Raw genomic sequence first — 25,055 nt, 5'->3', positions numbered from 1 at the left:
GTGCACGATGTTTGTTTCCAGGCTCCAGCAGCAGCGTCCAACAGTCCGACTCCGTTTCCCTCTCTGTTCCGCCCTCTGACGTCATCACGTCTTGACGCGAGGGCAGGACAGAGAGAGAAGTCTCTACTGCGCATTTGCAGATGAGTCGGTCACTTGCCATTTATATGTTTGATAAGTGCATTCATTCTGCAGCTCCTCAGTACCTCTCCACTCTCATCTCTCCCTACATTCCTCCCCGGGAACTCCGTTCACTGGATAAATCTCTCTTATCTGCATTCTTCTCCTCCACTGCTAACTCCAGACTCCATTCCTTTTATCTTGCTGCACCGTATGCCTGGAATAGACTTCCTGAGCCGGCATGTCAAGCTCCATCTCTGGCCATCTTCAAATCTAAGCTAAAAGCCCACCTTTTTGATGCTGCTTTTAACTCCTAACCCTTACTCACTTGTTCAATAACCATGTTTTATCATTCCTACCTTTAATATTCCCTTATCTCTTGTTTTTTCTGTCTGTCTGTCCTAATTAGATTGTAAGCTCTGTCGAGCAGGGACTGTCTCTCCATGTTCAAGCGTACAGCGCTGCGTACGTCTAGTAGCGCTTTAGAAATGATAAGTAGTAGTAGTACCATGCATATCTCTCTGTCCCTCATCTGCCCGTCCCTCCCTGTCTGTCACCTAACCCACCCTCATCCTGTTAGACTGTCACTGAAATGCTTTGATGTTTCACTTATATATACTGTCATCTATCAGCATTTGCTTCTGATCTGACAAAGAAGGGCTACCTTCAAAAGCTAATCAAAAAATGTATTTAGTCCAATAAAAAAGGTATCATCGTATTTACTTTTCTGTGTTTTTTTTTTATTCTAGTTCTATTAATACTTTTAGGAAAAATTGCTTTAAAACCCTGGGCCCCGTTTATTAAGGTGCGTTAGCATTTTTAACACGGCTACAATTAGCACGGGCGCTAACCATGTAGGCGCCTACCGCCTATACGGATATTGTAGACGCGTACACAGTTTACACACGCACATGGTTAACGAACGTTAAAAACACTAACACGCCTATAACGCAGCTTTAGTAAACAGGGCCCTGGGTGTCATACCAAGGGGCGTTAAATGCATTCGCAATAGTGGAGTGTCCATCCCTGCCCCCTCCCTCCATCCCTACCTCCCATCACTCTTCTGCCTGGACAGTGGCCACGGTACATTGTAAATATCTGTTTGCCTGAATTTGCTACCCAGGAGCACAAAAACAAGAACAGAATGCAAAACTGCCCTCTCATTCACTTCCTTTAAGCAAATCAAGCGTTTTAAATCAGACCCCAAAATAGAGCCAGAGCTATATATTAATCTGAAATGAGAAGAAAGTACAGAAAAAGAAACCTTATGGTGAGTAAAAACCTGCTTATGCTGCAGTCCAGCTTCTGTAATCGATGTAAGCATTTTTCATTCCTTCCTTAATTTTTTATACACTGTCTGCAAAGCCAAAAGCTACTGAAGTGGTGTTTATTTATTTATTTATTTGTTTGTTACATTTGTACTCCGCACTTTCCCACTTATAGCAGGTTCAATGCGGCTTACATAGAGTGGAGGAGTGGCCTACTGGTTAGGGTGGTGGACTTTGGTCCTGAGGAACTGAGTTCAATTCCCACTTCAGGCACAGGCAGCTCCTTGTGACTCTGGGCAAGTCACTTAACCCTCCATTGCCCCATGTAAGTCGCATTGAGCCTGCCATGAGTGGGAAAGTGCAGGGTACAAATGTAACAAAAATAAAATAGATACTATTGGAGATTCTACATGGAATGTTGCTACTATTGGAGATTGTACATGGAATGTTGCTATTCCACTAGCAACATTCCATGTAGAAGGCTGCGCAGGCTTCTGTTTCTGTGAGTCTGACGTCCTGCACGTATGTGCAGGACGTCAGACTCACAGAAGCAGAAGCCTGCGCGGCCACATTGGTGATCTGCAAGGGCCGACTTCTACATGGAATCTCAAATAGTAGCAACAGTGGAGGAGTGGCCTAGTGGTTAGGGTGGTGGACTTTGGTCCTGAGGGACTGAGTTTGATTCCCACTTCAGGCACAGGCAGCTCCTTGTGACTCTGGGCAAGTCACTTAACCCTCCATTGCCCTCCATTGCCCCATGTAAGCCGCATTGAGCCTGCCATGAGTGGGAAAGCACAGGGTACAAATGTAACAAAAATAAATAGATACTATTGGAGATTCTGCATGGAATGTTGCTACTATTGGAGATTCTACATGGAATGTTGCTACTATTGGAGAGATTCCCACTTCAGGCACAGGCAGCTCCTTGTGACTCTGGGCAAGTCACTTAACCCTCCATTGCCCCATGTAAGCCGCATTGAGCCTGCCATGAGTGGGAAAGCGCAGGGTACAAATGTAACAAAAATAAAATAGATACTATTGGAGATTCTGCATGGAATGTTGCTACTATTGGAGATTCTACATGGAATGTTGCTACTATTGGAGAGATTCCCACTTCAGGCACAGGCAGCTCCTTGTGACTCTGGGCAAGTCACTTAACCCTCCATTGCCCCATGTAAGCCGCATTGAGCTGCCATGAGTGGGAAAGCGCAGGGTACAAATGTAACAAAAATAAAAAAATAAGCCACATTGAGCCTGCAAATAGGTGGGAAAATGTGGGGTACAAATATAACAAATAAATACAAATGCAACAAATAAATTCTGCATGGAATCTTGTCACTCTTTAGGATTCTAGAATCTTGCTATTCTTTGGGGTTCTACATGGAATGTTGCTACTCTTTGAGATTCTGCATGGAATCTTGCCACTCTTTAGGATTCCAGAATCTTGCTATTCTTTGGGGTTCTACATGGAGTGTTGCTACTCTTTGAGATTCTTAAACACCTGAACCCTGCAACACAACGAAACCTATACCAGAACTGGACAAAACTTAACTCTTCCTCCTTGATTACCTAATTTACTCGGTCACTCATGAACTCTAACGCAATACCACTCTGTATTTCTCATACCGGAACTGGCGATCGCCATCACGGTACTATGTAAGCCACATTGAGCCTGCAAATAGGTGGGGAAAATGTGGGATACAAATGCAACAAAGAAATACAAATGCAACAAATAAATAAAATAAAAATAGCTGCCTTGCAACCTACAATTGTCAACTGTGTGCATCTTCTGACAATTTAAGGGCCCTGTTTACTAAGCGTTTTATCTGTGTAGACGCTCATATTATTCCTTAGTAATACCTTAGTAAACAGGGCCTTTCGTTCCAAAATTAATTTCTACCAGAGTATAGGGAAGAACATGAAACAGCTTTTCTATTTATTTATTGGGATTTATTAACTGCCTTTATCAAGAGATTCACTCAAGGTGATGTACGGCTTGGCATAAAACTTAATATCGGTAACAACAGAACAATAGTGAAATAATCAAATAAAAGCAATGAGGTAAACTTGGAGACAGACAAACCGAATTACAGTAATAGGGCTAACAAGATACAGTCCAATTGACCCAAACGGTAGAGCGATCATATAACAGGGATATGATCAATGTCAGCAAAGCACAATCGTTACATGGAAGAACATTCATGTAACATAGATACAATATTCGCAATAGAAATGAAACATCTTAACAGGCAGACATTAGAACATTCAGATAACAAAGATAAACTCCAAGTCTGCATAGTAGAAATGACAGGGCCCGAACAGGCAGTGTTACATCAATCAAATAACAGATATGATGCTCATAATGTCAGTACGATACAATGAAATATCTTCATAAGCAGCTGAGGGGATTCAGACTGGGCAGTACAAAGGCACTGGGTTAACTAGATGCTCTTTGCACTGGTTAGAAAGTCCCCATTGCTGAATGAAAACACATAATTTGAAAGAAGCCTAGTGGTTACTGCAGTGGACTTTGATCCTGGGGAACTGAGTTCGATTCCCACTGCAGCTCCTTGAGACTCTGGGCAAGTCACTTAACCCTCCATTGCCCCTGGTACAAAATAAGTACCTGAATATATGTAAACCGCTTTGAATGTAGTTGCAAAAACCACAGAAAGGTGGTATATCCAGTTCCATTTCCCTATTTGAGATTCTAGATGGAATGTTGCTACTATTGAGATTCTGTTGCTACTATTTGAGATTCTACGTGGAATCTTAATGTTGCTATTCCACTAGCAACATTCCATGTAGAAGCCTGCCCTTTCAGATCAGCAACGCGGCACACGCAGGCTTCTGTTTCTGTGCAGGACGTCAGACTCACAGAAACAGAAGCCTGTGCGGCCCGCATTGCTGAACTGCAAGGGCAGGCTTCTACATGGAATGTTGCTAGTGGAGAAGTAGCCTAGTGGTTAGTGCAGCAGACTCTGATTCTGGGGAATTGAGTTTGATTCCCACTGCAGCTCCTTGTGGCTCTGGGCAAGTCACTTAACCCTCCATTGCCCCTGGTACAAAATAAGTACCTGAATACATGTTAACCGCTTTGAATGTAGTTGCAAAAACCTCAGAAAGTCGGTATAAGTCCCATTTCCCTTTCCCCCTCTTATTCTTATCCTTCCTCCTCTGCTCACCGTAAATATTACTACACTGGAAACTGGAAAGTCCAGCATCTTGTTTCCAACAGTGGCCAATCCAGGTTACATATACCTGGCAAGATCCCAAAAAAGCTCAACACATTTTATGCTGCTTATCCCAGAAATAAGCAGTGGATTCTCCCCAGGCGGGTCCTCTTAAAGATTTGTTTAATAAATCCTTGGAGATGGGAAAGGTTCCGAGGGATTGGAGAACGGCAGAGGTGGTCCCTCTTCACAAAAGTGGTGATAGGGAAGAAGCTGGAAACTACAGGCCGGTAAGCCTCACCTCGTTATTGGAAAAGTAATGGAAGCGATGCTGAAGGAAAGGATAGTGAATTTCCTGGAAGCCAATAAGTTGCAAGATCCGAGACAACATGGTTTTACCAAAGGTAAATCGTGCCAAATGAATCTCATTGAATTCTTTGACTGGGTTACCGGAGAACTGAATCAAGGATGTGCAATAGATGTAATCTACTTAGATTTCAGCAAAGCCTTTGACACGGTTCCTCATAGGTGAAGATGGGACCCAAGGTGGTGAACTGGATTAAGAACTGGTTGACGGACAGATGCCAGAGGGTGGTGGTTAATGGAATTCGCTCGGAAGAGGGAAAGGTGAGTAGTGGAGTGCCTCAGGGATCGGTGCTGGGGCCGATTCTGTTCAATATATTTGTGAGTGACATCGCCGAAGGGTTAGAAGGTAAAGTTTGCCTTTTTGCCGATGACACCAAGATTTGTAACAGAGTGGACACTCCAGAGGGAGTAGAAAACATGAAAAAGGAAGCTAGAAGAATGGTCTAAGGTTTGGCAATAAAAATTCAATGCAAAGTGATGCACTTAAATGCAGATGATCAAAGCCCCACGCTGTTCCAAACAGCGCTCTAAAAATAGCGCTGGAACAGCGTGGGGCTTTACCGCACGGATGATCAGACATAATGAATGCAAATTTAAACAGCGCAATTATCTCTGATCATGGGGTAGAAGTGCGGGCGAATTGTGCCGAGCATGCGCTCAGCACACTCCTCCCACACTTGTTTGACAGGTCTGGGTTGTCAAAAGCCAAAACCTGTCAAACACAGGGGCTGGAGGTCCATGGGACCACCAGGCCCTGACTACCCCTGCCCCAAGCAAGGCAAAACGGGGGCTGGAGGTCTGGCAGACCTCCGGTCCCCCCGACGATCCCAGCCCTCCCAGGTTCAGGGAGGGCTGGAGATCCGGTAGGTCTCCAGCCCCCCCAAACCCCACCAAAATGGTCCCTGTTGGTCAAGTGGCCGCCGCCACCCCCCCCCCCCCCCCCCGTATATGGTGTGTAGCCCCGATATTCAACGCGATTTAACCGGCCAGAAATGGCTCCAACCACAAGCCCTCCAGCCACCCGACTCCAGGCACATTCTCTTAGAGAATTGCCCCCTATAACATTTATCATATGTTCAGGGGCGTAGCCAGACTTCGATGGGGAGAGGGGCCAGAGCCCAAAGTGGGGGGGGGCACGTTTTGGGCCACCACCCCCTGCGTTACCGCATGATGGTTCCTTGCCTGGCAGGGGTCCCCAGCTCCCGCCAGCTGTCCCACACTGCTTTTGCATTGCCTACCCTGCTCTGGTTCTCAGTCACACCGTGCACGCTCGTTTCAATGAAACTTAGCATGTGTGAAGCGTCACGCATGCTCAGTTTCACTAAAATGAGCGTGCATGGTGTAACTGACAATAGCAGGGTAGGAAATGTGGCGAGACCAGCACGGGACAAACACTTGAGCAGGCAGGAGTTGAGGACCCCCGCCCGCCAAACCAGGGGCCCCAGAGCCAATTTGGGGGGGGGCCCAGGCCCCGTGGCCCCCTGTAGCTACGCCACTGAATTATACATTAGTGTATGTTTTGTGGGTTTTATCAGGGTCGTAGAATTGGAGCCAGAAGCAATTTTGGGTAGAGTCAGTAAAAACATACCAACTCCAACAATGTGTTGAATTTTTCATTTGGCAGCAAGTTTTTTGAGTCAGGTTCTTTGTTCAAACTTCAAATCAACATATTTTGCGGTATTAGGTCCTAATTCTGTACATAAAGAAATACCCTATGTTTCTATAACTAATCAACATTTCTCTTAGATTTCTACATAGTCGGAGTCAGGGGTCAGACAGTAGAAAAACAGGAGTCGAAGGTTTGGTGTACGGACTCCACAGCCCTGGTCCTTATTCAGTATAAACCACTTCATATGGCTGTTTCCGCTTAGAGTGGAAATATTTAAAATTAAATAAAACAAAGTCGGAGCGGCATTTTCCAGAAAAAAAAGAATTTCGTGGTCAAGAGATCCGACGTGAAGTTGGAGGAAGAAGGACAAAATACTTTTTAACTGAGAAGATGGTAAAAGCCTGGAATAAGCTGCAGCAGAGGTGGTAGAAACCAGCAGTGACAGATACACAGGATGCTGGATAGAGAAGAGGTGGGGGTAAAAGGAATCGGTGGGGGGGGGGGGGAGAGGGGTTTTGATTTAGGAGAGCAATTTTATATCCTCCTCTCTCAGGAATGAAAGAAGGCCAAACATGGAGACAGAACCGACTTCCACAGAGTGGCAGTATGGCTGCGTCAGCTCTCAGGGACAGGAGGGAGGCACTATTATCCAGCAAGGAAGAGAAATGGGACTCGATATACCTCCTTTCTCTGATTTTTGCAACTACACTCAAAGTGGTTTACCTGGTATATACAGGTACTTATTTGGATGGTTAAGTGACTTGCCCAGTGTCACAAGGAGCTGCAGTGGGAATCAAACCCAGTTCCCCAGAATCAAAGTCCACTGCACTAATTTCTAGGCTACTCCTCCACTGATTGGAAGGAGATAGCAGATTGCCTACCATGGAGAGTTGGATGTCTTGGCTATATTTCCTGGCTGTACACTAAAAGGAGAAAAGACAATCTCCTGCAGGTGGTCTGCCTTGCAACAGCCCAACAGATGGGAGAAATTCTTACCTAATGCAGTACAAGCAGGGGGGACGGGGCAAATCGGACAGGCCGAATGATCTTTATCTGCCATTATCTATTGCGTAACCCTGTTAACTACATATATATAGTAACATAGTAGATGACAGCAGAAAAAGACCTGCACGGTCCATCCAGTCTGCCCAACAAGATAAACTCACATGTGCTACCTTTTGTGTATACCTTACCTTGATTTGTACCTGTCCTCTTCAGGGCACAGACCGTATAAGTCTGCCCAGCACCATCATTTGCCTCCCGCCACAAACAGCAGAAAGGTGGGCTTTTATAAGTCATGAAAAAGATTCGGGAAAAACTCCACTTCCGTGAATTTTCGCACCAAAGAATTTAATAAAATGATTCCAGAACAAAACCACAATACAATACAAGACCGTATTGGATTTAATATACTGCTTTTCCTAGCATGATTACAAAAGCAGTTTATAGCAATAAATCTTACCAACCGCTTACAAAACTATTCACTAAACTTTAAAAAGGAACTGTTTTCCAGGCAAGTGAACCATGTAAAGTCTGCAACCCACCTTCTAGCTCAATCTTCTTGGATTCGGAGGGGTGTCAGAAACTGTACAGAACAGTCCCTGCTGCCGGGCCATGGCTTGAACGTGGGAACTGTGGTGACCTGCAGATTTTAGCCAACTACTGGTATGCCTGGGCTAGACGGAGGAGAGAGAATAGACTGGGTAATGGCAAAGGAAAGTGGGACAGGCTCCAATTTAGGAGCAGAAGGAAGCTGCCCGATACAGCCAGGTACTGAGATAACCCAAAGTCTACGATCAGCCAAGCAAGAACAAAGACCTGCTTGTCTCTCTACCGTCTCTGACTCCCTGTGAAAAGGGAAATTTTACGATGCTGGTGTGGGTTCCCCTCAGGAAACAGGAGATGAAAAGACAGCAGAAAGGATTTATTTATTTATTTGTGACATTTATATCCCACGTTATCCCAAACAAGTTTGAGTTCAATGTGGCTTAAAATAAACAGTATAGGATGTATAACAATGAATAATGCATAAGAAAGTAATTTGTTGTAAGAATCCAATTTTACAATACAATATCATAAACATACCGGGGATAAATGTTAACATTTAGAAAATCTATTTTGAATGAGAAATTGTACATGAAGCAAAGAGGAAGTTAATGGTAAATAGAGTAATAACCAATTCAGCTAATAATTAATTATTTGAGATATGGCCGTTCTTTGCGAGGGCTTGTTTGAATAGGAACGATTAGGCTCAGTCAAGGACAAGAAAGCATTAAGAGCACGACCAGCAAAATATGTCCCCTCTATTAAAACACAGGAAGAGGTGCTGGAACAAAAAAGGACTTCCATCCGCAAGCCTCCGGGGCCAAGGACTTACCTACTGTACTAGGGGGAGCTACCAATGAAACGATATGAGCTAAACCCAAAGTCAGATCCAAAAACTCAAAGAAACAGAGCCAGAAAAACCTACACTGATAAGAGACAATGAAATTGCCAATAAAAGGGGAAACACACACCCGGGACATTAACTGAATATTTTAATAAATGACAGCGGGGGGGGGGGGGGGGGGAGAGAAAAGCTGGTAGAAGAGAGTCCCTGACAGGAGGGGGATAAGGACAGAGAGAAGGACGAGGGGGAGAAGCCCCGCAGAGGAGGAGGAGATGGGAGAGAGGAAAAAATAGGAAGAAGGCCTGGGATGATGGGGACGAAAGGGGGAGATGCTGGAGGAGGGGGATATGGAAAAAAAGAGAGGGCAGAGCGAGTGGTGATGTCAAAATATAAAGGTCCTAAATCTGTAAGAAGGGGGGGGAGGGGAGTGAGGAACTGTTATACTTTTGCAACTTTGCATGAACAGGGTGATCTGCACACCTTCCCCTCTGTCTCCTCCCCTCCTAAAACACTGTGCCTACCTTGACGGAGCATCAGTGCCCGACAGCACAGCCTGGCTCTCTCTCGCTGCTGTGCCAGCAAGACCTCCGTTCACAGCACTCTCACTCCCTCCTCCCAAGGCCTTTCTCATCTACTTCCTGCTCTCAAGCACTCACTGACTTCCTGAGTGCCTCAGAGACAGAAGCCAAAAACAGCATCAATCTGCAAGAACAGGCTGCCTGGACTGACATGGGGGGGGGGGATGCCCCAGCACCCCTGTATACCCAGTAGATGTGCCACTGCTCTTGTTTCCAAAACACAGGGGTGCCAGCTCTGCGAGTGCACTGGGTGCTACCTTCACCGTGTCCAGGGGAGGGGTAACTCCAGTAAGTTTAGCAGCCCACCACATCGCTCTGAAAATCTGGATCCTATGAGCAGATGTCGGCACGGTTTTGCTGACTGACTGGCAAGCCTGTTATGCTCACTGTACCATTTCTTTACGTTCAGGCACGTCCTGGGGTCTGTCTGCACAAGGCCACAAAATGGGGAATAGCACAGGAGGCCAAACCACAGGGCCCTCCCATTGGGATGTCTCAAAGCAGACCTAAAGATCAGTCAGGGTGTAACGCAAAAAGGCAGGAGTCTCCTGGCACCCTGCACTCAGAAAAGACACAAACAGCAAAAAAAAAAAAAACACCCACCAAAACAATGAGTTATTTTAAAGCCTCTAATATTTACTTGCAGAAGTTGAGTTCTAAAAATAAAGTATACAGTCAAAGTCATTTTTAACACTGCTCTAGGCCAGGCCCAAATCTTTGGGCCTTTGATCTGCTGGTTTAAATTGGTCTCTGCTTAGTCAGAGCGTCCCAGGGTGAGGAAAGCTCTGAAAGCGCTTCAGAACTTGTAGGAACAACAGAGAACTGCATGTGTACTATGACTTTTTAAATATTGCTCACTGGAGGAGGGGGTGGGCAGTAAAGGTTTATACACTGCACTGATTACACTCACAGGAAAAGGGAAGATTATCAGAGTACGCAGCGCTGATCAAAGTTAAGGGGCAGGAGGAGGATCAAGAGAACGTGCGACTAACACTGACAGGCAGATGATCAAAAGCCCCGCGCTGTTCCAAACAGCGCTCTAAAAATAGCGCTGGAACAGCACGGGACGATACCATTGTGCAGGAGTCACCGATGGAAGAGGGAGGCCACCTCACTCCTCCAACCCAAGGTAGGGGGGGTGGGGGGGATTGACAGCAGCCCACTGGGCCACCAGGGACATCTCAGGAATGCTGGGGTGGGAGTTGGTGGGGGTCCGGCGGACCTCCAGCCATCTGTCGCTGGGCGGAGGGGGGTTATGGTCGGGTCAGCTTGGCTCGGGGTTCCTGCGGGGCCTGCTGCATTGGGGAGGATTGGGGGCCTGCTAGCATGCTGGACAGAGCTCACCATTCCTCCCCAATTAGGGTTATCATATTTTGCCCTCTCAAAAAGAGGCCACATGCCCCGCCCCTTTCACACCCTCACCCCGCCCCATGTCACATATTCCCCTCCCCCGGGTCACATATTCCCCTCCCCTGCCCCCCTCCATCCCCTCCCCTCCCCTCACTTACTATCTACTACCCTGGTGGTCTAGTGACCTCTTCGGGGCAGGAAAGAGCCCCCTCTTTCCTGCCCGGAGCTCTGTCCTTGCCTTGCATTCTGTTGCTGTGACGGTCTCGGGATTCAAAATGGCCACCGAGAGTTGAAGTCTCGCGAGGCTGCTTCAACTCTCGGCGGCCATTTTGAATCCCGAGACCGTCACAGCAACTGGATGCAGGGCAAGGGCAGCGCTCTGGGCAGAAAAGAGGGGGCTCTTTCCTGCCCCGAAGAGGTCACTAGACCACCAGGGTAGTAGATAGTAAGTAAGGGAAGGGGACGCTAGGATAGGCCCGCCACCTGCCCGCCCACCTGTTTGTCCAGAAATCCAGACAAACGGGCGGACTGGCAAAACCTGTTCAGACATGTCCTCAAAAAGAGGACATGTCCGGGTAAATCCAGACATATGGTAACCCTATCCCCAATGGTATGCAAACCCTAACGCCAGCTCCAAGCTTGTGTAGGGTTTGCCGTGGCCAGAGAGCCCTGTTTTGCACGCATTTGCATGCTAGTTACGTTCAGAACCCGCAAGCACGTTGTTTCACGCACTCGGGGGCTCTGATCATGGGGCAGTAGCAAATGCAGGTGCTAGTATGACGCTAAAAGCCTCTAGCATCCGCGTTTGCTTCTGACCATCGGCCCACCGGTCAGTAGGGAGAGAGGAAAAAAGTGTGCACTACACTGATAACTCAGAAGGGAAAGGGAAAGAAGCGTACACAGCACTGATACCACTCAGCAAGAAGAAAGTCTAGCTTCAGCAGTTTGACTTCCCCTGGATCTCGTGATCTATTTTGGCTGTGCTGTAAATGAGGGAAGGCAAGGCTGCAAGTGTCCAGGCACCAGCCAGGCCGTCAGCTGTTTATCCCTCCGTAGTTGTACAATCATGGGACAGTCCCTGAGTTTTACGCCAGATAGGCTTAAAAGGATATACCCACAGACGTCAGCAGACTGCTGGCGAGAGTGTGGGGCTCAAGGGACATTTATGCATATCTGGTGGGATTGTCCAAAAGTCCAAAGGTATTGGGCCCAGGTGTTATTGATGGTTCATACGATAATTAAGGTGGAATACCCCTGCCGGGCTGAGTACTGCCTGCTCCATCTCAGACCCCCGAAAATGCAGGTACAATGGCACAAATTGGCTATTCAATGCTTTGTAGCAGCCAAAATCACATTAGCTCGGGCATGGAAGCAGAGAGAAACGCCAACTGTGCAGATGGTGGCACACAAAGTGGATTATATTTATCAGATATCAAAATTAACGGCTCTGAGGAAAGGACAGGTCACGATCTTCCAGAAAGTGTGGAACCATATGAAAGTGTGAGGGAAGGATTAATATCAACACCATAGTGTTAGAGGGAGGGGTGGAGGGAGTGGGGGGGGGGGGTTATGGGTAGGCTTCTTAAGCGGTATTAAGATGTGCTAATTGGAAAATGTGTGAAGCGTTATGGAAATGTTATGTTTGGAATTATAAAATGCTAATAAAAACAAGGTTAAAAAGAAATCATGGGACGGTCCCTGAGTTTAAATTTGGTGAAGAATTTGCACAGGTCCGTCCTCTCTTCCGGGCTGATGCCCAATCTCTCTGATTCAATGCTTTGCATTTCACATTTCCCAAGGATGGCCAAGGGTCGGAAGTACTGTAAATCTGGGGCTGAGGAAGTCTGTCTGGTGGCATGGTGGGGGGGGGGGGGGGGGGGGGGTTTACAGTTGTCTCCCCTCCAAACAGAGACAACAGCCCTTCAAGATGCTCCTCCTACTGAAAATCCCTCCTGCTTCACTAGCATAGAAAACTATTAATCCTAAAATTTACATCCTAATTAATCCGAGGGGGGGGGCTCTTAAATGTTACAGCTTCGGGGCCACAATCTCCCCAAATTCAATAAATAGTGTCCAAGGTTTGGTGAACAATTAGGCATGTGGTTATACAAAAGGATCAGTTATGCGCATAACTTAATTTGCTAATTAGCACTAACTTGGCACTTAATTGGCAATTACCAATAATTGGCCTTAAAAAGTGCTAACTGGCAAAAATTTGCAATTTATGCGTGTAACTGACTTACACCTCTCATCTATAAACTGAGCACCTCATTTCTATGGTGGACAACTCCAAGGTGGGGTGGGGCAGGGGCAGGTCAGGGGTGCTGCAAGCAATTAGGTGTGAAGTCATAGAATACTGTCATTTACCTGCCTAACCTCCCGTACTTAGATTTCAGTGTTTACACCAGCCTTTGAGCTGACCCACGAGCCTAACTTTAGGCATGAAAATGCCAGACTTAATACTAGTGTTCTACAAAGCCAGTTCCAGGTGGAATTCCAGTTACAAAATTGACACTCGGCACCCAAATGTTAGTTGTCTAACTTTAGCCAAACTTACCCCAGTGGAGTACCTAGCTTGTTCACTACCCGGGGTGGGTCGCAGTTGTGCCCTCCTGGCATGTCACCCCCTCTAGCGTGTTACCCCACCCCCAAGGTGTGTCTCACCCTCCCCCCCCCCCAAACTACATCACCCTACCACCTTTCCTCCTATCAAGGGGTGGGCGAGGAGCAGGCATGCAGCTGTCGGCTCTGCAGGTCCCTTGCCCTGGAACAGGAAGTAACAGAGAGGGCAGGGGACTGGCAAAGCCAACAGCCGTGCGCCTGCTCCATGCACCCCCTTGCTGCCTGCACCCGGGACGAACCGCTCCCACCACACGCCCTTGGTACGCTACTGATTTACCCCAATATGCAGAAATCCGGCTCTGGGTGTATGGGGAAAATGGGATTGGAGAACCATGAGGGGGGGGGAAAGCTTACTTGGAGAAGACAGAAACAAAACTGCAGGCCCCCACAGAAGGAGATCTTCAGTCAGAGAATGAGGACAGACACACGGAGCATCCTGGAGCCCCTTCCTCCATAAATCTGAACAGCAGGTCATCTGCGGCACAGACAGGCCTAGAAATCTACCTCAATTCCAATAAAAGCATTTGAGCACCTGGTCCTCCTGCGGTGGGACAGAGACAGCTCACGTCCTCTGAAGCACTGAGGGCCAGATGCATCAACAAAAGGTTACAGAGCTGAAAACGTAAAAGTGAGTGACTGGACTCCACACGGGGAAAATCTGCAGACCTCCACAATTTTAATTTCATTTGAAAAGACATTTGTATTCCACTTATAACTTTGAAGAAGTTTAAATCAGATTACAATACGTCAAACAAAAAATAAAACAGAAAAATATCAAACCTTATTTCTTCACTACAAAACCATGTCTTTAAGAGCTTCCGGGGGCCCTTTTACTAAGCTGCGCTAAGAAACAGGTTTAGCATATCCTTATGTGGGACTTTCCTGCATGCTAAGAACATACAAATAGCCATACTGGGTCACACCAAAGGTTCATCTAGCCCAGTATCCTGCTTCCAACAGTGGTCGATTCAGGTCACAAGTGCCTAAGAGAATCCCAAAAGAATAGCAAGATTCTAGCTACTGATCCCAGGGACAAGCAGTGGCTTCACCCATGTCTATCTCAATAGCAGACCATGGACTTTTCCTCCAGGAACGTGTACAAGCCTTTTGTTAAACCCAGATACACTAACCAGACTCAGGAGTAATGTCAGGAAGTATTTTTTCACGGAAAGGATGGTAGATACGTGGAATGCCCTCCCGAGGGAGGTGGTGGAGATGAAAACGGTAATGGAATTCAAACATGCATGGGATAAACACAAAGGAATCCTGTTTAGAAGGAATGGATCTACGGAATCTTAGCGGAGATTGGGTGGTGATGCCGGTAATTGGAGAGTAAAACCAATGCTGGGCGGACTTCTACGGTCTGCGCCCTTATCGTGGCTGAATAGATATGGATGGGCTTGAGTGTAAATTTTAAGGGGCTTCGACGTTAGCTTCAGAACATTTAGTACAAGAACAGTGCTGGGTAGACTACTATGGTTTGTGCCCTGAGAATGGCAAGGACAAATCAAACTCGGGTTTGCCTTTTTGCGGATGACATCAAGATTTGCAACAGAGTGGACACCCCGGAGGGAGTGGAAAACATGAAAAAGATCTGAAGAAGCTAGATGAATGGTCTAACATTTGGCAATTAAAATTCAATGCGAAGAAATGCAAAGTGATGCACTTAGGGAGTAGAAATCCAAGGGAGACGTATGTGTTAGGCGGGGAGAGTCTGATAGGCACGGACGGGGAGAGGGATCTTGGGGTGATAGTATCTGAGGACCTGAAGGCGACAAAACAGTGCGACAAGGCAGTAGCCGTAGCTAGAAGATTGCTAGGCTGTATAGGGAGAGGAGTGACCAGCAGAAGAAAGGAGGTTTTAATGCCCCTGTATAAGATGTTGGTGAGGCCCCACCTGGAGTATTGTGTTCAGTTTTGGAGGCCGTATCTTGCGAAGGATGTTAAAAAAATGGAAGCGGTGCAAAGAAAAGCTACGAGGATGGTATGGGATTTGCGTTCCAAGACGTATGAAGAGAGACTTGCTGACCTGCACATGTATACCCTGGAGGAAAAGAGGAACAGGGGTGATATGATACAGACGTTCAAATATTTGAAAGGTATTAATCCGCAAACGAATCTTTTCCGGAGATGGGAAGGTGGTAGAACGAGAGGACATGAAATGAGATTGAAGGGGGGCAGACTCAGGAAAGACGTCAGGAAGTATTTTTTCACGGAGAGGGTGGTGGATGCTTGGAATGCCCTCCCGCGGGAGGTGGTGGAGATGAAAACGGTAACGGAGTTCAAACATGCGTGAGATAAACATAAAGGAATCCTGTGCAGAAGGAAGGGATCCTCAGGAGCTTAGCCTAGAATGGGTGGCAGAGCTGGTGGTTGGGAGGCGGGGCTAGTGCTGGGCAGACATATATGGTCTGTGCTGGGGCTGGTGGTTGGGCGGTGGGGATAGTGCTGGGCAGACTTATACGGTCTGTGCCAGAGCCAGTGGTGGGAGGCGGGGCTGGTGGTTGGGAGGCGGGGATAGTGCTGGGTAGACTTATACGGTCTGTGCCAGAGCTGGTGGTTGGGAGGAGGGGCTGGTGGTTGGGAGGCGGGGATAGTGCTGGGCAGACTTATATGGTCTGTGCCAGAGCCGGTGGTGGGAGGCGGGGCTGGTGGTTGGGAGGCGGAGATAGTGCTGGGCAGACTTATACGGTCTGTGCCCTGAAAAGGACAGGTACAAATCAAGGCAAGGTATACACAAAAAAGTAGCACATATGAGTTTATCTTGTTGGGCAGACTGGATGGACCCTGCAGGTCTTTCTCTGCCGTCATTTACTATGTTACTATGTAAATCGATGGCGTTTCACAGGAGTTTCTCTACTGGGACCATCTATATTGATCGACGGCGTTTTTAATATATAATATATAATTCCTCTGTGAGGAATCGCATTCCCCACTTGTATATCTTGCAACCTCACAGATCCCTGAGGCAGGCGTTGTTGATGCCGAAACACGGCCCGTGTCGGGTCTCATCTCAATAAAGGACTCCTGTTGTCTCAGTCTTGAAGGCCCAGTTGTGCTCTTTTTTCTATCTATGCTGCTTATCCCAGAAATAAGCAGTGGATTTTCCACAAGTCCATTTTAATAACGGTCTATAGATTCTGGAATCTTGCTACTCTTTGGATTCCGGAATCTTGCTACTCTTTGAATTCTGGAATCTTGCTACTCTTTGGATTCTGGAATCTTGCTACTCTTTGGATTCCGGAATCTTGCTACTCTTTGAATTCTGGAATCTTGCTACTCTTTGTCCTTATCCCTCATTTGTCCTGTTTGTCTGTCTTGATTAGATTGTAAGCTCTGTTGACCAGGGACTGTCTCTTCATGTCCAGTGTACAGTGCTGCATAAAACCTTCCTAAAGAAAAATATGTCAGATCAGGTGGGGGTCCTTTTAGTAAGCCACAGTAAAAGTGGCCTGCGGTAGTGTAGGCGCGTGTTTGGGCGTGCGCCGGGACAGTTCTTATCGCAACTGCAAAAAAAAGGGCTTTTTTTTTTTTTAATAATGGGACAGGGAAAGAGCATGCAGTAAAACTGAAACCAGTGCGCATCTAAAACCGGCCAGAGCCCTTAACGCCACCCACTGATCTAGCAGTAAAGGCTCACGCGCTACACACACGGTGACCAGTCAGCGCGCTCCAACTGCCGATTACCTCTGGAAACACAGCACATGACAGGAAATAAATAAATCATCCCTGCATTATGGGCGCGTGGCAAATCTGAAATTACCACCAGGGGGCGTGGTAGCCTGGCAGTAGTCTCATTTTGGCACCTTTGGCATCGAGCCCAGCATCCTGTCCACGACAGCGGTCAATCCAGGCCAAGGGCACCTGGCAAGCTTCCCAAACGTACAAACATTCTATACATTTTATTTCTGGAATAGGGGATTTTTCCAAAGTCCATTTACTAGTGGTTTATGGACTTGACCTTTAGGAAACCGTCTAACCCCTTTTTAAACTCTGCCAAGCTAACCGCCTTCACCACGTTCTCCGGCAACAAATTCCAGAGTTTAATTACGCGTTGGGTGAAGAAACATTTTCTCCGATTTGTTTTAAATTTACTACACTGTAGCTTCATCGCATGCCCCCTAGTCCTAGTATTTTTGAAAAGCGTGAACAGACGCTTCACATCCACCTGTTCCACTCCACTCATTATTTTACATACCTCTTTCAATAATAGTCTTAAAATGAATGTTCTTCAAAGAAAAAAAAAAACAATTTCAGAGCTCTCACAAAAGAGTTGAGATAACAAGCAATTCTCCTAACCTTTCTGAATTAAATCCAAATACTGATTTAAACATTAAACAAATTACTTTTAAAATTTATACATTGACATTTTGGCAGCCAATTGAGATCATGTATAGAAGATGACACAGTATTAAAATAACCCAACCCACAAACCAACCTAACGGCAGTATTTCGCAATGGCTGCAAACAGCTGCGAAAGTAGTCCAAAGAAGAGCAGAACACACGTCTTAGTATGATCGATACGTTTTATTTGTGCCACTCATTTTACAGAGTGGCAGAAATAAAGCCTAGCTTATCATACTAAGACGAGTGTTCTGCTCTTCTTTGGACTACTTTCCGCACTACAGAACTCTTCGTTTCCTCTTCTGGTGTTTCCAACAGCTCTGAAAGAACAATTTCCTTGTAAAATTTCAGAGTCTATTACTTCAGCCTCATACTACATCTCTTTGTCCTAAAACCTTATTTCTGCTGGAAAATGATTGCCTTTCCTGCATATAGCAAGCAAATATCTGAATGTCCCAACCATAATTCCATTTCTCCCAAACATTATTCCATTTCCCCCGACTCCCACAGCCTTAAGTTATATTTAAGTCCTAGAGTCTTACCTCAGAGGTATTTAATTCAGTCACCATACCGTCTCGGTACAGACAAACCACAAAAGACGCCACTGTGCAAAAGCATCCCAGAGGGTTTCAAGGCAAAGCTCCTTTGAAACAGAAGCGTATTCTGGAGATGGACCCCCCCCCCAAAAAAAAAAAAAAAACAGAGCCCGGTAAATGATCAAACCAAAGACAGCCTGCTGCACGTAAAGGAGCTCTGTAGACTGCAAGACAAAGAAGTCACTGTCCCATGAGAGAGGAGCGGTGACAAGATCAGCAGCGAGACAGGAATGCAGATGCTGCTGGAGGATTTGAAGGTGTACAGATGCCAGACCGCAGAATAAGGAATTAAAGCAAAGCTCCTTCCCTTTTCTGTGCACTTCAGGGTAAGATGCCAAATTTAAAACAAGCTGAGCATTTTTACAGCATGTGACGTGAATAAAACTGACTTTCCCATGTGACTCTGGAAAAGGAAACAAGCTATCGGACCACTTTGCCCCTTTCTTCAAGAGAGATGGATGGCTCAGACTGTTGATAGGGGGCCAGGTGGGGGATCGGACTGTGTTGAAGACAGTGGTGTAGCTACAGGGGGCCAAGGGGGCCTGGACCCCTCCAAATTGGCTCTGGGGCCCCCCGATTTGGCTGGTGGGGGTCCCCAATCCCCGCCAACCGAAGCGTTTGTCCCACGCTGGTCTCGCCGCATTGCCTACCCTGCTCTTCTCAGTCACAATCTGCACGCTCATTTTAGTGACACTGAGCATGCAAAGCACTCGAATTAAAATGAGCGTGCATGGCGCGACTCAGAACAGAGCAGGGCAGACAATGTGAGACCAGCGCAGGGCAAACGCTTCAGTTGGCGAGGGCTGTGGGCCCTCGCCAGCCAAGTTACCATCGTGTAGCGGCAGCAGGGGGAGGCGGAGGGCAGCAACAGGGAGGCGGGCAGGGGCGTAGCCAGACTTCGGCGGGAGGGGGTCCAGAGCCCGAGGTAAGGGGCACATTTTAGCCCCCCCCAATGCCACCGACATCCACGCCATTGCCGACCCCCCCCCCCCCCCGCCGCCACCACCACCAACAACAACTTTGACCCCCCCCCTGCCAACGACCCTCTCGACCCACCCTCCTGTCCGCCAACCATCCCCCGCCGTCACCTACCTTTGCTGGCGGGGGACCCCAACCCCCGCCAGCCGAGGTCCTCTTCTTCCTTCGTTCTGTTTCTGACGTCTGGCTGGCGGGGGTTGGGGTCCCCTGCCAGCAAAGGTAGGCGACGGCGGGTTGGTGGTGGAAGGGGGGGTCGAGAGGATCATCGGCAGGGGGGTGCAGGGCCAAATCTACGGGGGCCCAGGCCCCCGTGGCCCCACGTACCTACACCCCTGGTGGCGAGCCAAAATGTGCCCTCCCCCACGTTGGGCTCTGGCCCTCCCCTCCCATCAAGATCTGGCTACGCCCCTGGTTGAGGAGAGGGAGATATCAAACTGCTGGGGGCTGGGAGAAGGGATCTACTTCTGGCCACTATCCAGTAGTTATGCTGGTCCTGACCTGATATTCACCGTCGGCACCCACAAGGCTAACCGGGCAAAGTTAGGATTGTTATGTATAGAGTCCTACATGCTCGGTTAGCTATGCATCAGCATTGACTATTGCAGGCTTCTGCGTAACTTCCAGCTCCTCCCCAAATGCGCCCCAAAACACTTCACTCCTGCCCAGATTCGAGTTGGCCGGTTAGTGCCAATATTCAGTGGTACTGCCTGGTTAATTGCCGCTGAATATCAGCAGCCGGCCAAGTGAACATTATTTAAGCGGCCAAGAGCGTCTCCTGCCCGCTTAAATCGGTGTTTCCCAAGTCCGGTCCTGGAGTAGCCCTTGCCAGTCAGGTTTTCAGGATATCCACAAAGAATGTGCATGAAAGAGATTGTTATATAATGGAGGCAGTGTATGCAGATCAAGTTCATGCATATTCATTATGGATATCCTGAAAACCTGACTGGCAAGAGGTACTCCAGGACCGGATTTGGGAAGCACTGGTTTACATAAGAACATAAGAGTAGCCATACTGGGTTAGACCAATGGTCCTTCAAGCCCAGTATTCTGTTTTCCAAACTGTGGCCAAGCCAGATCACAAGTACCTAAAAGAAACCTAAATTGTGGCAACGTTCCATGTAGAACCCCAAAGAATAGCAAGATTCTGGAATCCTAAAGAGTGACAAGATTCGATTCAGAATCTCAGTGTAGCAACATTCCATACTACAAAGCCCAGGGCAAGCAGTTGCTTCCCATGTCTGTCTTAATAGCAGACTATGGACTTTTCCTCCAGGAATTTGCCCAAACCTTTTTTAAACCCAGATACCCTTGGAATATTGGGCCCTATGCTCCTAAATTGACCTGTATGAAAATTTTGTAGAGTTGAGGGTTTAAATTTGTATTCAGAATTTCACTGAATTCATGAATTTATGAGCATAAGAAGTGGGTGGCAACAGGAGTGGATTTAGGACAGGGGAAAAAAGTTGAGATTAGCACAGATTCGTAAATTAGGCAAATGAATGGTTGACCTAAGTTTTATAAGCATTACTTTTAAGCTCCTAAATTATAGATACATGTTCGGCTGATAATAGGGCACAAATTGAGGCTCCAATGCTGAAAACCGGGCGCTAAAGTCCACAAAGCAGACGCCCACAGCACAGCATCCCCGCCACAAAATAGCTTGGGGATGGATGCTGGAAGGAATCAATATGCAAATGATATGCGCGTTGAATTTGCGTTATTGCACACTATTAAACAGAAAGCTGGGGAAAGAATGTGCCCCACACATGCCCACGAAGGTTTCGTGGTAAGTGCGGCTCTTGTGCGCAGGCTGAGACAAACTCAGAAGTGCGGGCATACATCATCGCTGCTCTTCTGCACCTTTAAATATGAGCCTTTCAAAAACAGTTTGCACTTACATGTTTGAAAGGCTCATATTTAAGTACAGTAAAACAGGCGCCAATGTGACCTTTCACTTTCGGTTTTGCTGGAGTCAGACACTGTTTGTTTCTCACCATTAGCATTTAGAAGCTGCACCAGCTTCCTTCTGCTTCCAAAAGAGACAAAGCCAGCACTTTAACGTGAGAATTTCACAACAAATTGTCCCCACAAAGCCCTCTCTATTCTGCCTCTGAGCTGGAAGTAAGCTTTCAGCGTTACAGACCATCATTTTCAGTGCTGCTGTCTGAGCATAAGTACATAAGTATTGCCATACTGGGACAGACCCAGCATCCTGTTTCTAACAGTGGCCAATCCAGGTCCCAAGTACCTGGCAAGATCCCAAAACAGTACAATACATTTTATGCTGCTTGGATTTTCCCAAGTCATTTTAATAATGGCTTATGGACTTTTCTTTTAGGAAGTTATCCAATCCAAAAGCTAACTGCTTTTACTACATTCTCTGGCAACGAATTCCAGAGTTTAATTACACGTTGAGTGAAGAAAACCTTTCTCCGATTCGTTTTAAATTTACTACATTGTAGCTTCATCGCATGCCCCCTAGTCCTAGTATTTTTGGAAAGAGTAAACACACGCTTCACATCGACCCGTTCAACTCCACTCATTATTTTATGGATCTCTATCATATCTCCCCCTCAGCCGCCTTTTATCCAAGCTGAAGAGCCCTAGCCGCTTTAGCCTTTCCTCATAGGGAAGTCGTCCCATCATTGGAGCCGACTCTGTGGGTGCTGTGGGTGCTTGAGCACCCACAATATTGAGAAAATTCCTTGTATGTGTCCAGGGAGGGGTCATTTCCATTGGGCTTAGCACCCCCAATAATTTTGTAAAGTTGGCTCCTATGCGTCCCATCCCCTTTGTCATTTTCGTCACCCTTTTCTGCACCTTTTCTAATTCCACTATATCTTTTTTGAGATGCGGCAACCAGAATTGAACACAATATTAGAGGTGTGGTCCCACCATGGAGCGATACAAAGGCATTATAACGTCCTCATTTTCGTTTTCCATTCCTTTCCTAATAATACCTAACATTAGGAAGGATTAGTTACTGACCTCATTAACACCCACTGAAATGCATTACAATGTAATCTGCAGCCATCTTTAGCGCACATGTTAGCACCGGATCTCCAGCCCTTTGAGCCTTCAGTGCTATATAACGTGCACGCAAATCTGACGCTAATCCCTTCCACCGCTGCTGTTAGTTTTCAGTGTCGGTCCCTTAGGAGCCTAAATTTAGCAGCTCAACTTTGTTTGAGTATCGGGCCCTATGTTACTCAACCAAGAGTTTTCCTAAACATTTGGTGGGTGAACAGAGAGATGTTTGGGGAAGTCAAAATTTTGATTTCAGATTGCCCCACAAAGAAATGAGTGGTTACAGGACAGTAGGTCAAAGAAAAGCTCAATAGAGAGTTAATTTAATATAGTACCTTCGAACAGAAAAGCTACAATCCCACAACAATCTCCAAGAATATGGCCCCTACTACATGATCATATTTTATGGACCCCAACCATCGCTTTATGGGAGGGGGGGGTACACTGTATTATTAAAATGCATCATTTTTGCATATTTTTGTTGCCTAAAACTCCTTGTGAAATTAACTCTCAGACATAGGCGGTCGGTGGCCCAACTGTTTGAGGAGGCTAAAGGGGGCAGGGTTAGGGGTGGGGCCAGGGGTGGAGCTTAAATCCATAATTGTCTGATAACACACAGAAAAAAATAAATAAATAAAAATAAAAGTCACAATTAATACCTTTTATTAAATTTAGATATTAGATATGTATCATATGTCAAAGATTAAAGTGGTTGCTCAAAGCATATTCTAAGCACAATCGCTCAACTGCAAAACACTATGCACAACTTTGTGCAAAAACACACTCAGAACCATAAATATTACACTGGGCAGAACCTAATACACCAATATACCACCCATAGGGAAAATGCAGACCGTCAACAATATGAAACAAGGGATCATAATATCACAATTCTCATGTAGAGCCACAAAACACCCTAATTCATGTTTAATGTGGGATAAAATGCCATAAATAAGTAAATAAATATAAACTTTTAATGTTGAGCACCTGATTCTCAAAGTGGACATATTCCAAACACTATAATGAAAATAAAATTATCTTTTCTACCTTTGTTGTCTGGTGACTTTTTCTGATCATGCTGGCCCAGTATCAGATTCTGCTGCTATCTGTCCTCAGTGCAGGTCAGGAAGTCATCCTCCTTAAATATCTCCCTGGCAACCCAGGACACCTCCAGCCAACCCCCCCCCCCTCCTGCTCTCCCAACAGTAAGGTAAACAAACCATAAACCAATTTCTACAACTGCTAGAGGGCTTTCACTGCAGCTCCTGCTGTGAGGATGGAGGTAAATCAACAATTTAATCCCCTCAGAGCAGCTGGACTCCACAGCTGATCCATTCTGCTGCAGCAGGGGGGAGGCTTAGCCTCTCCAAGCCTCTTATACCCGGCGCCTATGCTCTCAGAGGATAATTTTATGAAGTCGCACTGGTTAACCTGCATTTTCATGCACTTATTTTATGTGTGTTTGATGAAGTCAGGTTCACACCTACACAACTTTATAAAATACTAGTGTAGGTGTGAAAATGTATGTAAATATACAGCTGGAAGGCTGGTGTAAAAGTTAGCATGAACGTTCCACACGTATTCAAGTACATTACGGAATTTTATATCTACCGGATTAATATTCAGCCCATGGCAGTCCATATTTTATTTTAAGCTGACCACCCTGAACTGAATTGAGCCCCATGGAAGTTAACCACATAGCGGAGATATTCAGCCCTCTACCCAGTTAGCTAACCAGGTACATGGGTTGAGTATTGTGGGAGGGGGGTTCCCGATTATCCCCTCTCCAGAATCCCCCCCCCCCGAGTATACCCCACCCAATCTCCCTCCAGAACATACTCCCCTCCCTCCCAAAGACCCCCCTCCCAAAATACCACCCACCCCTATATAGACTCTCCTGGGCCTAACTTAAGGTTTCCCTAGTGGTCTACGGTAAGATGGACAGTAACAACCCCACTCGCTCCTGTGCATGCCAGCTCCAACTTCAACATGTCAACGACTCATAGATGAGCTTGGGAGTGGGAAGTTTCGGTTGGGGTTTACTGTTCAAGGGTTGTACGTGTGTTTTGAAAAGCTTGTGGACTTGTGTAGGGGGTGTTTTATAGGGTCACGGAAGAAAGTGGAGGTTCCCGGGGCCTGGAAATCACTTCTTGCAAAGCCAATGGGCAAACTGGCCCAGGGGAGAGGGTGGTTGTGAGGGTGGAAGATTTGGGAGGGAGACAGGTCCAGGGTTAGTAAAGGCAGTATTCAGGGTGAAAAATGGGAGAAGTAAGGTGCTTAAGGGGTGGGGGATTATGTGGGTTCTGAGAACACTGAGACATGGGCCTGAGTGTCAACCACAATGACTGATCTACAATTAGAGGGTTAAACTCACCACGAAAGAGGCAATGGTCTTTCAAAGAGCCAGTGGATGTGAAAATGGAGGTGTGGTTCATCCAGGAGACCCACCTATTACATAGTGACATAGTAGATGACGGCAGAAAAAGACCTGCACGGTCCATCTAGTCTGCCCAACAAGATAACTCATATGTGCTAAGTTTTGTGTATACCCTACATTGATTTGTACCTGTGTTCTTCAAGGCACAGACCGTATAAGTCTGCCCAGCACTATCCCCACCTTCCAACCACCAGCCCCGCC

The 25,055-nt window shown here is 46.7% G+C and overlaps 1 protein-coding gene across 3 annotated transcripts in view; it reads right to left on the bottom strand.

Annotated features, from left to right (window-relative positions):
• ARAP1 (ArfGAP with RhoGAP domain, ankyrin repeat and PH domain 1) overlaps positions 1 to 25,055 on the bottom strand; it is a 319,552-nt gene that overhangs the window by 210,689 nt on the left and 83,808 nt on the right. Inside the window, exon 1 of one of the 3 annotated variants that reach the window (XM_030199985.1) lies at positions 9,444 to 9,534. The exons of the other annotated variants lie outside the window; for them this stretch is intronic. The gene's annotated coding sequence lies outside the window, so the exon portion shown is untranslated. Of the gene's footprint in view, positions 1 to 9,443; positions 9,535 to 25,055 lie in introns of those variants that run through there. 3 annotated transcript variants of the gene reach the window in all.

This window comes from Microcaecilia unicolor, chromosome 4 (genome assembly GCF_901765095.1).
Source record: "Microcaecilia unicolor chromosome 4, aMicUni1.1, whole genome shotgun sequence".
Classification (NCBI taxonomy): Eukaryota; Metazoa; Chordata; class Amphibia; order Gymnophiona; family Siphonopidae; genus Microcaecilia; species Microcaecilia unicolor.
Note: the sequence above shows the minus strand (reverse complement) of the source record. Positions and strands in the feature narration are given on the sequence as shown.